Here is a 13,885-nt window from a genome sequence, read left to right on the forward strand (position 1 = left end):
TGGATATTTCCCAATTATTCCCCCTGTTCACCATATTTTGCAAGTAACCAGCTGGCCATTACTAATAACCATTAGTCAAACACCAATTTTGTCTGCTCTACATTTAAACCAGTCATCATTTAGTAGCCTTTGGTACATTATCTGGCAGCAAGTCCCAAGCTTGATCCAGAATCAAGTAACATTTAAGTTATTTTGCATTAGGTTGCCAATGGGCATGCAGTAAGCTGTGAGCAAGATCTAACCCCCTTCTGGCTGACACACCACTCCCTGCACCGGGTTCAAGGGTCTAACTATTCCAACCCAAAGAAAACACCATAGCACTTGAGCAGGGGTAGTCAACCTGTGGTCCTCCGGATATCCATGGACTACAATTCCCATGAGCCCCTGCCAGCATTTGCTATCAGGGGCTCATGGGAATTGTAGTCCATGAACACCTGGAGGACCACAGGTTGACTACCCCTGCACTAGAGCATTGCTACCCTTATGAAGGATTTCAATGATCAATCATAATTCCACAGATTTTATCCCACAGGCTTCTCATCCAAACCCATACACTGAAATCTACTGAACATATAATGTGTATCATATGTAGAACAAAATGAACGTGTTAACAGGCATCGAAACACCGGCTGAAGTTCCTTAGTAATAGGAGAACGATCCAACATTTCACAACAATGGGGTCTTCCTGCGCAACTTGTGATCCATGTCACGGCTATGTATTGTGGCCTCCTAGGTCACAAAGTCAGTGTATGCACACCTCAAACACATAGAAATGCCTTATACTGAATCAGATCATTGGTCCATCAGGTCAGTACTGTCTATTCAGGCAGGAAGCAGCTCTCCAGGCTGTCAGGGTGAAGATTTTCACGCCACCTACTACTTGATTCTTTTATTTGGAGATGTCTGAGATTGAACCTGGGATGCTCTGCAAGTTCAGATGTTATCATTGAGCCATAGCCCCCACCCCACCCCCAATCCCAATAAAGATTTCTCAGACCCCTGGTGGACTATGACAGATGTAGGCTACATCAAGGTTGGTTAACACATTGTACAGGCCCACAGCTGAAATTTCATCCTGACAAGACAGAGGTTCTCTGGGAAAGGCAGACGTGGGACTTTAGATCTCTCCTGTGTTGGATGGGGTTAGATTCCCCTAGAGCAGGGGTAGTCAACCTGTGGTCTTCCAGATGTCCATGGACTACAATTCCCATGAGCCCCTGCCAGTGTTTGCAAGCAGAGGCTAGATAGCTATCTGACAGAAATGCTGATTCTGTGAACTTAGGCAGATTGTGAGTGGGTGGGCAGAAGAGATTGTGTTGGTCCTTGGATCTTGTGGCCCTTTCTTGCATGCCCAGGGAAATGCCAATCACCACTTTAGGGTCAGGAGGCAAATTCTTCCAGGTCAAGACTGGCCAGGGATTCTGGTTTTTGGGACGAGAGAATCATCTGGGCATGGAATTGGTCACTGTGAGTGGGCAGGTAGTTGTGAGTTTCTTGCATTCTGAAGGGGGTTGACTAGATGACTCTGAAGGTTCCTTCCAACTCTATGATTCTTGTGTTCTGTAAGGCAGAAAGTTAACTAATGAATGTTTAAAATTAATAAAGAAATTGATTCATATAAGAGAAGTTGCATTTTCAGAAGCTGCTTCGCTCATTCTCAGGAATGTCCATATGGATAAACAGGGAACACCCGGGTCTCAGGTCCATTGGCCCAAACTAGTTAGAAAGATTTCTCTTCCTTCTAACGCAGAAAGCAGCCCTGTATTTTCTAATTCACGCTTGCCTTTTAATTTAAAAACATTTTTTTTTGAGGCACTGGTGTTCAACGGCATTAACTGGAGCAAGGATTAGAGCTCATTTACCACCTAGCCAGGACTGCCCTGTGTGGGGGAGTTTTGTTTTTAATTTCACGCTGCAAATGAACTGTAACCTCCTTTTTTTTTAAAAAAAAAAAAAGCTGATTCTTCTTGTAAATCAGCCAATTAGGCCCGTTTAACCTGCCACCGTCTCCTTTAATGATTGATGTAGTGGAACGCAAAAGTGAGACTCTCACACGTTCTAACTGTTCCCTACTGAATTTCCTTCACCATTCAAGTTGCGTGAGTGCTTTTCCGCCTCCCCCTAAAAGCCCTCAGAAGCAGATGTCACTGATTCAAACAGGAAGTTTATAACGTGCAGCCCTCCGCCAGCATTGTGAAAACGGCAAGCCGAGGAAAGGCCGGTGAGTGGAGAATGTAACAAGCCTGTTTAAATGAAAACTGGCTCATATGAAAATTGTACTTGGTGTCGCAAACTAGCAAAGGGATTTGTTAGGCCTCTTGCCGTATTGCTAATAAAATTAAAAGCAGCAATATTAATTGGGGGGGGGGAGGAAGGCTTCAGGTAAATTATTTTGATTTTTTTTTTTAAACACAAAGGCTTACTTTCAATAGGGCCTCTTGGCAACAACAGTAAGACACTGGCTCACATAGAAGACAATCCATCTTAGTTCAGTGTTACGTTGCCCGTGAATCTGAAAATCAGGGCTGCATCCACACTAATTTTTTTTTCATCTTTCCACATGATGTCATCCTCTATTTGTGAACAGACCATATTTTTCCATAGATTTAAAAATCTGCTTTATTTTAAACCTATTTTATCTATCTTCTATATCTATCTCCTAAGCAAAATGCTACCAGCACAAGCAATTTCTTGGGTCTAAAAGGGAAACTGAAGAACTACTGCAAGCTGCTAGTCAGGTATTCCATGCCTTATGAGGGAGAAAACAGACAGAAAGTGTAAAATAAAATTTTAAAAAATTGCTGACAAAGGCCAGTTTTCAGCAGAAATTAACATAAGAGAGTCTCCTGCTTTTAGACAGAGGGGAGGGGAATCAGAGGTTGAGGGATTTAATGAAGTTGTAAACGTATTGCATTATTTCTATCCATAGTTTGGGTCCTCGTTGGGAAGAAAGGAGGGGTTCCATTAATTAAATACATTTCTATGCAGATTTCTATAAATAAATAAATTTATAGAACCCATCCTGCTAACATGAAAACAAAGGCCACTCAGTTTTGTAGAAAGGGGGACAGAGACTCTCTGCCATGGAAGAAAATTCATACCCTGCCCCCCGGGGACATTCGCCTGGTCTCGACCAGGGCCAGGGCTTTTTTGGCCCTGGCCTCAACCTGGTGGATTGAGCTCCGTGAAGAGCTACAGGGCCTGTCAGATTTGTCAGCTCTCTGCAGGGCCTATAAGATGGAGCTCTTCCATCAGGTGTATGGTTGACTCCTTGGTGAGGTCCTGGAGTTGCCAACGGGGGTTCCCTTAGTGCTGGTTAGATCAGGACCCCCGCTCCCATTGAGAGAGCCTTTGAGCACAAGTTGGACAAGGGATGGGAGTTAGAACTCTTGCATCACCATCTTTTGATCAATTAAATGCCAGAAATATCTTCCTCCTCTTTCAAGGTATAGGAGCTCACAGAGGTGTCATCACTCAGTGGCCTACCTTCCAGATTACCTCAGAGCAAAACACATTGATTGGTCCCTGGGACGTTGTAGTTCAGCCCTATGAATTCTAAGTGGCTGAGTGGCAGCAAGGAGATATTGTCCTAATCAAGTTTTCATAGTTACTTCAAGCAGAAAAGCCTAGCCACTGAATCAAGGAAGCGCTTTTGCTATAATGGATTACTATACTATAATTACTTTTGCTGTAATAGATTGCTATGTTTTGAAGCCAGGCTTTCTTCTTAGTGATTCCCTTCTCCACAGGAAAGTATCAGCCCTTACTAGAACATGTAGATGACCATCTATGAGGGATAGACTTCCTGCCACGAGAGAGGATACCATGGAATGGCCTCAATAGTAGCACCACTGACAGTTCCAGAGGTATCTACAATCTACAAACCAGTGGTTTTCATTCATAAGCAGTGAATAAAATTTATTTTTCATCCAGAGGATAGCAGAAAATGGGAGTTCTTTCCTGAAGAAAGGCCTGGGGAGCATGGGCAGAGTGGCGGAACAGTATGCAGTGGGTAACCTTCAAAGGAACTTCTCCCTCCCTATGTATAGCAGATACACATAAATATTGATTATGAAATCTTATTGGGAGAGATCTCAAATTCCTACAATAAGAATTTATATAGAAGACTGCAACAAACAATCGGGCCATCATCAAAGTACCTTTATATTCTGTTTGAATTACTGGCTGCTAATGGATTTTTTATCTGAAAACATCTTATGCCATGCTCTGGGGAGGAAAGCAGTGGAAGTCATTGTGGAAGTAGCATTGCATAAACACACACACCCCAGGTGCAGTCACCCAGCAGATTCCAGAAGGTAGCCTGTAGCATGACGGGCAAAGGCTCCTGGCTAGATCAGGGGAAGAGACCCCCAGAGGAATCACCTACTCCGCCTGGCATTCCCAGGCTTCCTTTGCCAAACCTAGTGCTTCTGCAACCCACCAGTGGCAGCACTCACCCGCCAAGGTCTGTAGGGTGGCACCTGCCACTCACCTCACTGCCTGGCCTGCTGACACTGGGCAGCTGGCAGAGGGTGCAGCCCAGCCAGGCTGTTCTACCTGCTCTTCCCATGATGGCCAGGTCAGGTGCCCCCATGATCCAAGCAGTGATTGACAGGGTGGAACATAGCTTTTCCACCTGTTGGCCTCACCTGCCTGGCCTGGGTGTCCAGGGCGTCGGGGCTGGCAGTGTCTACCAACAGTTCCTCTTGGGGTCTTGCTCCATTGGGGGAACGCTCGCTGGTTCCCCGGCTATCCCATTCCCCGGAGCTCCCTCTCCATCAGTACACTCAGCAGGATGGAGACACCCACACCAGGAGCCACGGATGCCATGGAGCTGCTGAGGGGGGTGATGGAGGAAGAGGAACCACCATTGTCACATACCTCCTGCCGAAGGCTTCTGAACCTATCTAGGGCAAGAGATGGCCTGAGTGGGGAAGGCTTCTCTGCTGCGCTGTGGGGTGAAGCAATTCACCTGAGTTTCATTCACCTAGATCGGACTGAATGGAGCACAAACTCACTTACTGTTGAGGGTTCATACAGTGCCTTAGGGGAGAGGCCGTGGCTAGTTGATAGAGCATCTCCTTGACATACAGAAGGTCCTGGGTTCAGCACTGGAATCTCCAGTTAAAAGAAGTCCTCGCTGATGTGAAAGCACTCTGCCCAAGACCTTGGACAATAAGGCTGTTTCCTATGTGCTTTCTTTTGCTCCAGAACCCCTCCTGTGTCCCACACGGCAGACCTTTCTGTATTTCGTCCAATTCTTAGCAATGTGTTATGGGGAGGCACAAGTGGATGCTGGAGGAGAGCACTTCTGCAAAATTACTCCGTTTGCAAGAACTTGAGCAACTCCATAATTTAAAAGGCATATTTCTGTGCTTTCTTAAAGCTCCCTAGTTCATAAAATGAGCATCCCCCCCACACACACACTGACTGCACTTTCACCATCAGCCATCCTGACAACAGGTGGTAAGATTCTGACTCATAAGTTCCAGGTATTTGAGCAAAGCAATGTTATATATGGGACCATCTTATAATAATTTATATTTAATTTATATTTTTCTCCCATGTGACACAACTATCATTCCCCACAAGCTATCTGATTTACAGAGAGGGGAGAGAGGAGGAGGTTCTTCCACTCCTGTAAAAAAGGTCTGCAGAAACAGTGCTACCCCAGAAATCAAAAAAGAAAGAAAGACAAACTCAACTTGACAGATTTGCAATTAATTTTCACCGGTTCCTATTTACATCTTTGATTCTGGCAGTTTTCCGTTTCTCTAAACTAAGAAGACCAGTTCTTATTCTGTTTGCTGCAGCAGGAGCTAAATCCATATTAAAGTAGCAGGTGTTTATTACTCTTTTCAATGACACCAAATATATGTTTAATCAAAATTAGAGCTGAGAGATGCACCAGCAAAAAAGAAGGGAAAATAAATGGAAATCAGTGCTTGAACTAAAACCCAAAGGTATTCTTTCTCCAAATACCTAATAGATACCAGCCTAGAAATGCCAACTTATTAAAAAATCCTGATACCAGGAGGAAGTTGGGGATGTAGCAGGGGGGGGGAGCAGAGCCTGGCAGCTACTGGCAAAATATCTTCTTCTACTCAGGCTTCCTCGGGAGGATCAGGCTTCCTCAAGAGGTGGTGGGTTCTCCATCTTTGGAAATGTTTAAACAGAGGCTGGATAGCCATTTGACGGAGAGGCGGATTCTGTGAAGGCTCAAGGGGTAGCAAGTTACAGTGGATGAGCAATTGGGATGTGAGTGTCCTGCATAGTACAGGGGGATGGACTAGATGACCCATGACTTCCCTTCCAACTCTATTATTCTATGATTCTATGATTCTACTCCTGTAGCCTGTGTGTGCAGATACAGATCACTAAGCCTGAGTTAGGTTCTATACCTTTGCTCAACAGAGTCTGTAATGGTTACCTCTTTCTTCACTAAGACACTTTAGGGTTACTTGGTCATTCCTCTTTCACAGTCAGCTGTAAACAGGATTCCCCCAGATGGCAGTTACAATCTGGATCACACATGACAGTGCTATATTCTGGATATACACTGCCAGAGCAGTGTTGCAGTTAAAGTGTTGGATTAGGATCTGGGAAATCCAGATATGAATCCCCTTCATGTCATGGAAGCTTCATGGTTGATCTTGGACCTGACATATAATCTTGGCCTAACTTATCTTACAAGGTTGTTGTGTAGGGGTGCCAGGTTCCCTTGCTCAGGTGGGGGTCCCCTTCTCCCTGGACACACCTCACTGCCCTCCCCCAATTCCCACAAAACTAAAAGAATACAAAAAATTAACGTGGTATGTTGACATCACCTGGAATTCATGGCAGGGTGATGCGCTGGTTTGGTGGAAAATTCTATAGTTAAAAGTGGATTCTAAAAGAGTTTTGCCCAAAAGCCAGAGCATTCCCCCTCCCTGTCCCGGGCATCCCCAATGTACTAGGGTCACTTCCCGGTGATGTCAGAACTTCATTCTTCCCCACTCCTGGAAAGTGCCCCCCATCCCCAGTGGCAGCACCCATGGATCTGGCAACCGTATTGCTGTGAGGATAAAATGGAAGAAAGGAAAGTGAGCAAACTGCTATGGGTCCCCATTGGCAGTCAGGATGCAAATAATAAAATAAAATTCATAAAAATCCAGCACTGAAAATAAGGCCCTGTTGTATGTTTATTCAGGAAAAAGTTCTATTCAGCAAAGCATCTGCTTCACCTTGTGATTTGCCATTTGTCTACAGCTCCATATCAGTTCTTACTTGGTGGCTTAAGAACTGGTTTTCACTTTGAAGTCAGCTCAATTGCTTTTTTAAAAAAATATAAATGTTTCAGGATCACAAAAAGGAACAGCTTTGGTTACAAAGTGAAAAGCAGTATTTAATCTTCCCTCCCTCCCACTCTCCCAACAAGAATAAATTATTAACAAGTGATTAATGAAAGCCCTGGGTGGGCTGCATTTTTTGTTTTGTTTTCTCTGCCAAAAACTGGGTTGGCATTTAGAGAAGAGCTGTATTTTTATACCTTGCTTTTCACTATCTGAAGGAATCCCAAAGCAACTTGCAAATGCCTAGCCCTTCCTCTGCCCACAACGGACACCCTGTGAAGTAAGTGGGACTGAGAGACTGCTCTGTAAGAACAGCTCTAAGAGAACTGTGACTGGCCCAAGGTCACCCAGCTGGCTGCATGTGGAGGAGTGGGGAATCAACTCTGGCTCTCCCAGCTAGAGTCCTCACTGGCTCTCTTTACTCCATTGATCTCAGGTTTCATCTCTCTGCTGGAAGGAAGCACAGATGAGCTGAAGGAAGGCAGGGAGAATCAGTATTCAAAAACAATGCCAAGGAGACAGACAGACAGAATGCAAGGTCCAGTGAGTTCAGACAGTCCAAGGGCATCAGTGAAAAGTACAAGTCACAGGTACTGAAAAGTTGCATCCACAACCCAGGCCTCCTAGTCCCAAGTTAGGTTGTTAGCAGCCTCTCCAGCCTCACTCTATGATGACTCACAGGCTTCTGCAATCAGCAACTGTCTTGCTAACCTGGTATGGTGCCTTTTGGACTGGAGCTCTATGTAATTGGCTCAAGTGAGCCAGGTGGGCTGACAAGGCAGGGAGCTGTAGCTGGAAACTGGGCAAAGGAATGAGGAACTTCTGCTATAGTCAGAGCTCTCTGCCTGTTAAACATCTGGCTGGGCTCAGCTCTCATCCACTTGAAGCCTGGGTGAAGCTGGGAGCTCCTGGCAAGGCTCTTCCTCCCAGAAGTCCTCACTAACAGGACCTCGGCTCACAACGTCCACCAGCTTCTTTTAATTTTTTTTAAAAAGAGTCTAGAGTTGCCAGCTCTGGGTTGAAAAATACCTGAAGATTTGGGGAATGGTGCCTCAGGATGGCAGGATATGGGGAGAGGAGAAACTCTGATGGGGTATAATGCCATAGAATCCAACTTCCAAAATGACCACTTTCTCCAGGTGAATTGATCTCCGTCACCTGGAGATCAGCTGTAACAGCAGATTTTCAGCCACTACCTGGAAGATGGGAACCCTGAAAGTGTCCAGTTCACAAATGACTGTGTAACATTTTACTTTAAAAATACTTCAATGTTGCTGCATTGTATTGGTCACACAGCTAAAGCCTCTCTCTTGATTTAAAGAGGCTTCCCCTGAACAAAAGAACCCCAAAGACCAAGCAAAATCTGGCCTACCAGGGGACATCTAGAAGCCTGCTTTAAAAATAAAAGCCCAGGAAATCTTTTTGTGTGGGAAATTCTATGGGGTTTTTATCTCCCTGAACCCATATATACAACATTAAGCAATTAAACAAACCATTGTTTTTGGCTTTCCAAAAAAAAAACATTGCTAGTCTTCATCTACACATTAGAGTCTAATGTCATCACTAGTAATTTCTTAAGAAAAATTAATATAATTTTGATTTCCTATGGCTGGAGCAAACCAGGAAATGTTAGTTAGAATAAGAGCTTCCACAAAAGGAACAAGTCATTAAGGATACAATCCTATGCAAAAGCATACATACCAGGGAGTTCACCACTGGGGGACTTATATTTGAATAAATGAGTACAGTATTGGGATCTTATATATTAGTGAAAACATTATTAATTTTTTTTAAGATTTGGAGGATTGCGTTGCCACCAGAAGACTGAATGTTATGTCTGTTTCCATACTGGATTGTATGATTAAAATGAAATGTTCTTCCTTGACTTCAAAAAGCCAATATCTGAATAATGTAAACCCCTCTCTGAAATTAAACACAGTATATTGTCTTGAGCAGAATTTTTGGGAAAATGACTGGCCTTAGTATGCTGAGGCATCGTCGCGCATTTGTAAGCTAATCTATAGTTCTGCTTGAAAGCTAATATGCTCGTGTCCTGGACCCTACAGAATTCTACAATATTTGCACATCAAAATGCCTTCTGGTTTTTACACTTGGGGATCCTTCGAGCTTTGTAAAAAGAAACTGAACAACAGTAAACTTTGAATTCTGGTTTCTTCTGGAGAGTGACTTTTTTCTAGCCCTGCTCAATGTCCTTTTGTTTTCAGGGTGACCTTAATTTTCATATTTATAAAATGTTTTTGCGTTCCATTCTGATATGTCATTATGAGTATTTCTATGTCTTTAGAAACACAGTAGACAACTCTCATTTTTTTTACAAAGAAAAGAAATTCAAGCTTTAAGCAGTTGCTCATTGAGACGGAGTTTCATTTACTGACAAATAAACAATCATGAATATATGTACTGCACAGCCCTGTCTCTGTCTCCCTTTCTCTCTTTCTGCCTGTGCCAGAATTGCTTCGTGCATCGGCTGTAATTTCACACATCTGCATATTTTTACACTAACCAAGACACGGCTTAATACAATTTGGGGAGAAGGTTTGCACCCGTACATCTTGTTACATTGGCAAGAATGGCTGGAAAACAAATCATGCCGTGTGTCTGCCTGCAAATTGGAAAAAAATAAAATAAAACATTTTATAGTTGGTGTTCTTTTTAATCATGTTTATTCCTACAAGGAGCGAGTCGATACATCACAGGCAACAGGTGTGGATTGGTAGGCAAAAGTTGAAAGATTAAAGAACAGTTCAACGTGTTGACATTTTGCATTGCTAATTGCCATCTCCGCTGTCCCCCCACTTGGTAATGATCATAATGAATAAACATGCTGTGCTTATGAAGGACTCTGAGCCTAACAACCTGATCAATTGTTAATTCTATAAACTGACGGCAACGTGTCTTCACTATCAATAAATAAATCAACTCCTGGGGAGGGTAGAATGAAGACACTATGCTGCCATCTCTCTCTCTCTCTCTACGCACATTCCTGGCTCTTCTTTGCACTGATGCCGTTCGTATTTTAGACCTGTTTAGAGAGCAAAGCATTCCAACCATTTTAAAAGCCATTGTATATTCATTAGAGAAAGGAAGCGGTATTGCTGGAATAGATCCAATTCATAGCACAATCACCCGGAAATCCATTTCTCCAGTCATGTCTTCTAGCTAAACCTCACACAGACAATAGGCAAAAGCAATCCCACAAGTGAGTTCAATGTACCACCCTTCTTCCTTGCATTTTTTGCTTAAGGCCCGAGAGTAGCAAAACGAGATTCGTTTAAAAAAAATATATCCAAGTGTTCTTTGTATCAAGAAATGTATTTTCAATGGCACAATTGGGTTCTCCTTGGCAAGAAGGAAAGCCCAAAAGGGAAAGGGCCTATTGAACAAAAGAGAAATATTCTGAAATGTGTCTCTGACAAATAGCTACCATCATCTGCTATGATTCAAATCCAGATTTAACGTTTGTCACAAAAAAGGAAATGTGTATGTTCAACTTGCATGCCTGGGGGGGGGGTGATGCAGATGCTAAAATATGTGTTTCTGCTCACTTCTGTCGCCTGGCAAAATATTACAATTGTTAATTCTGAAGATGAAAGTCTGGAGAAGCAGAGTAATAGCTGTGGACGCTAGACAAAAGTAAACCCAGATTCCAAAGAATATCAACAACGCTCAACGGCCATTAGCAGTAATAAGTGATAGGGTATCGTTCTGTGCCCCCAACATATTGCTAGCCTGCATGGCATTTTTAAAAATAAATCTAACTATAGCTGACACTCTATTTATTGTTATTTTAATTTACAGATAAATACTTTTTCTAAATAAAAACAACACGGCAAGAATTCTGTTAGATGGACACAGGAACACAGCAAAAAACTGGCATTAAGATATGTAACAGTGCCATCCTTAGCAAAGTTATACCTGTCTAACTCTGCTGAGATCCATGGGCTTAGAAGGATGAAGCTCTACTTGGAATGAGACTACAAGACCACTTCATCAGCTAAAGGCAAAATGCCAAAAGGAACCATTGAACATAAAAATACACAAACTGAGAGCCCCTTGAGGGCAATTAATGCCACTAACAATACTAATGCCACTAATGCCAGGTATGTAAATCAAACACTTGAGAAATAAATGCATTTCTGATGAAGCAATCACCTCTCACATATATGAATTATTATGGGAATCAAAATTATAATGGAAATAATAATTCTTCATGCGACAGCAAAAGTGGACAAGAAAGGCTCAAGGGAAGCCTTTGTCCACTCATGCTCTAGAACAGCTTCTTTGACCATTTTTTTTATATTGAGAAACTGATGAAACATTCTTCAGGCTTCAAGAAACCCCTGAAGTGGCTCAGTCTTCCAGAATATGATTGGGAAGCAGAGCTGTGTACACGCCCACTCGGGGCCCCTCCCCTTTCCAACCCCTCACGTCATTTGGGGGGGGGTCTACATGACCATATATATAACAATAAATGTTTAACAAATCTAGATTATTTATTTATTTAAATCATCTCCGTCCCATTCAGGAAACCCTTCCAGGGCCATCAAGAAATCCCAGGGTTTCATTAAATTGTGGTTGTGAAAGCCTGATCTAGACAGGGATACTCCCTGCAGCTCATGGAGAACTACATTTGCAATTACCTTCAACCAAAAGAGTTTACATTCATCTCTGGCATGAGACCTATACCCTAAGGAGACCTGCAGCTTGCCGTATCTTCTGGAAGCAGCTATTCCAAGGTGGGAACTTTCTGTCAACCACAAGTCCCAACAGGCAAGGGTTCCCTGAAACATGGGGCAGGTGCCACATTGGGCAACAGGTTCAAGTAGACCCATAAATGGCTTGTCAGAGCCCCATGTGGCTCCCAGGTAGGATTGTCAGATCCCCAAAGTGGGTAATAGGATAATAGGGGGTACAGTGCCCAGATCCAGGTTGAATCCAGTCACAGGGTTCCTGGAAATTTGGGAATGGACGTGAGGGAGGACAGGGACCTCAGTGAGGTACAATACCATATATTCCACCCTCGCAAACTTTCCTTGTCTACAAGGATCTGATTTCTGTAGTCTGGAGATTAGCTGTAATTCCAGATCTCCAGATCCCAGATGCCAGCTTCCATGTGGGATTTGGGAATCCCCCAGAATTACAGCTCATCTCCAGGCTACAGAGATCAGTCTCCCTGAAGAAAATGGGTGCTTTGAAATTTGGACGGTATGACATTGTATCCCACTGAACTCCCTGCCCTCCCTAGGCTCCACTCCCAAATCTCCAGGAGTTTCCCAACCTGGATCTTGCAACCCTTCCCTGCCATCCCTCACTGATGGCCAGAGGGGACCTGGTAACCTGAATAGTGTGGTGACTGAGAGCCCGATTTACAGTGACATCAACTTCTGAAGGAAAAAAACAGCCAAATCCAGTGTCTTCATGAAGTACTTTCCTGAAAGATAGAAAATACCCATAGTTCTGGTGGTTTGGTGGAGGAGCTGTGACACCCATGGGTTTGGGAGTCAGGTAACCTGGACAAGCAGTGGGATGGGGTAACAATCAGTGAGCTGAGAAGTTTGACAGGGACCGATTATGCACCGGAGGGGTACACCGGGCTAGCGCTCGCACGTCAGTGGGGCAAATCCCCGCAGATGCATGATGTTGCCATCAGCCCTGCCTGAGTTAGGGCCTCTGGTGCCTCACGTTCTTAATGTAGGTGCCATCAGCGCCCATGCCAGGCCTATGTGTCCACCTACAGTGTCCCTGCAGTGACACAAAATGCCCTGTTTGGTTTTGTGGCGTCACAGAGCGAAACGGGGCATTCGTCTACCTCCACAATGGTGGGATAGTGTTATTACACTACCCCAACCTTATGTAGGGTCACCCCCGTACACACCCTGCCACTGCTGCAGTGCAGCGGAACCTGTCTACCTCGAAGTTGTACATGGGAATGTGGACTGGTGTGGACGGTGTGCTCCAGGAGATTTTGTCCCCTGTGCATACATGGGAAGCAGCAGAGCATGTTGCAACATTGGACGGAACCACCAGCAGCCCAGAACGGCTGCCACCATGCATAATTGGTCAGGTTGGTCTTGATCACGGAGCCACTGGAATTTCAGACCTGTCTTTTCTCCCTTTAAAGCAGCTCTGCAGATTTGGGAGTTAACTTCTCCCATGTTATTTATCTGATCACAAAATGCTCCCTGGCTGCTTTAAGCTAAGACAAGGGGGGGGGGAGTCCCATTGTTATTTACTACTATGCTTCTGTCTTCCTCTCAGGAGTTCAGAGTTGCATATTTGTGGTAACTATCCCTCTCCTGAGGAGGGTTAAAAGATTCTTTTAGCTCTTGCAGTAAAGAAACAAAGTCCCATTTGAAAGTCATCAAACAAAGCCCAAATACTATTCAGCTAACTTAGTGCAGTACGCAAACACAAAGATAAATTTCGTGCCTGTCATAAATGAAGATTTTAAGGCAGTAAGGTTAATTCAATAACTTCTTTATCCAGTTCCCCATTCCTAATGAGGAAAGACTTACAATGTAAATAAATCTTAG

At 43.8% G+C, this 13,885-nt stretch overlaps 1 protein-coding gene and 1 long non-coding RNA gene across 5 annotated transcripts in view; one reads left to right on the forward strand and one right to left on the reverse strand.

Moving 5' to 3' along the window:
• Positions 1-13,885, reverse strand: part of TAFA4 (TAFA chemokine like family member 4) — a 170,756-nt gene that overhangs the window by 140,768 nt on the left and 16,103 nt on the right. The gene's annotated exons all lie outside the window — the stretch shown is intronic.
• LOC143834550 (uncharacterized) lies at positions 1,968-3,932 on the forward strand. 2 transcript variants are annotated; one of them, XR_013229814.1, is made up of 2 exons: positions 1,968-2,221; positions 3,750-3,932. It is a non-coding gene; the product is annotated as an uncharacterized LOC143834550 (long non-coding RNA). The 2 variants fall into 2 exon arrangements; XR_013229813.1 differs by lacking the exon at positions 1,968-2,221 and adding an exon at positions 2,664-2,738.

Source organism: Paroedura picta, chromosome 3 (genome assembly GCF_049243985.1).
Source record: "Paroedura picta isolate Pp20150507F chromosome 3, Ppicta_v3.0, whole genome shotgun sequence".
Taxonomy (NCBI): Eukaryota; Metazoa; Chordata; class Lepidosauria; order Squamata; family Gekkonidae; genus Paroedura; species Paroedura picta.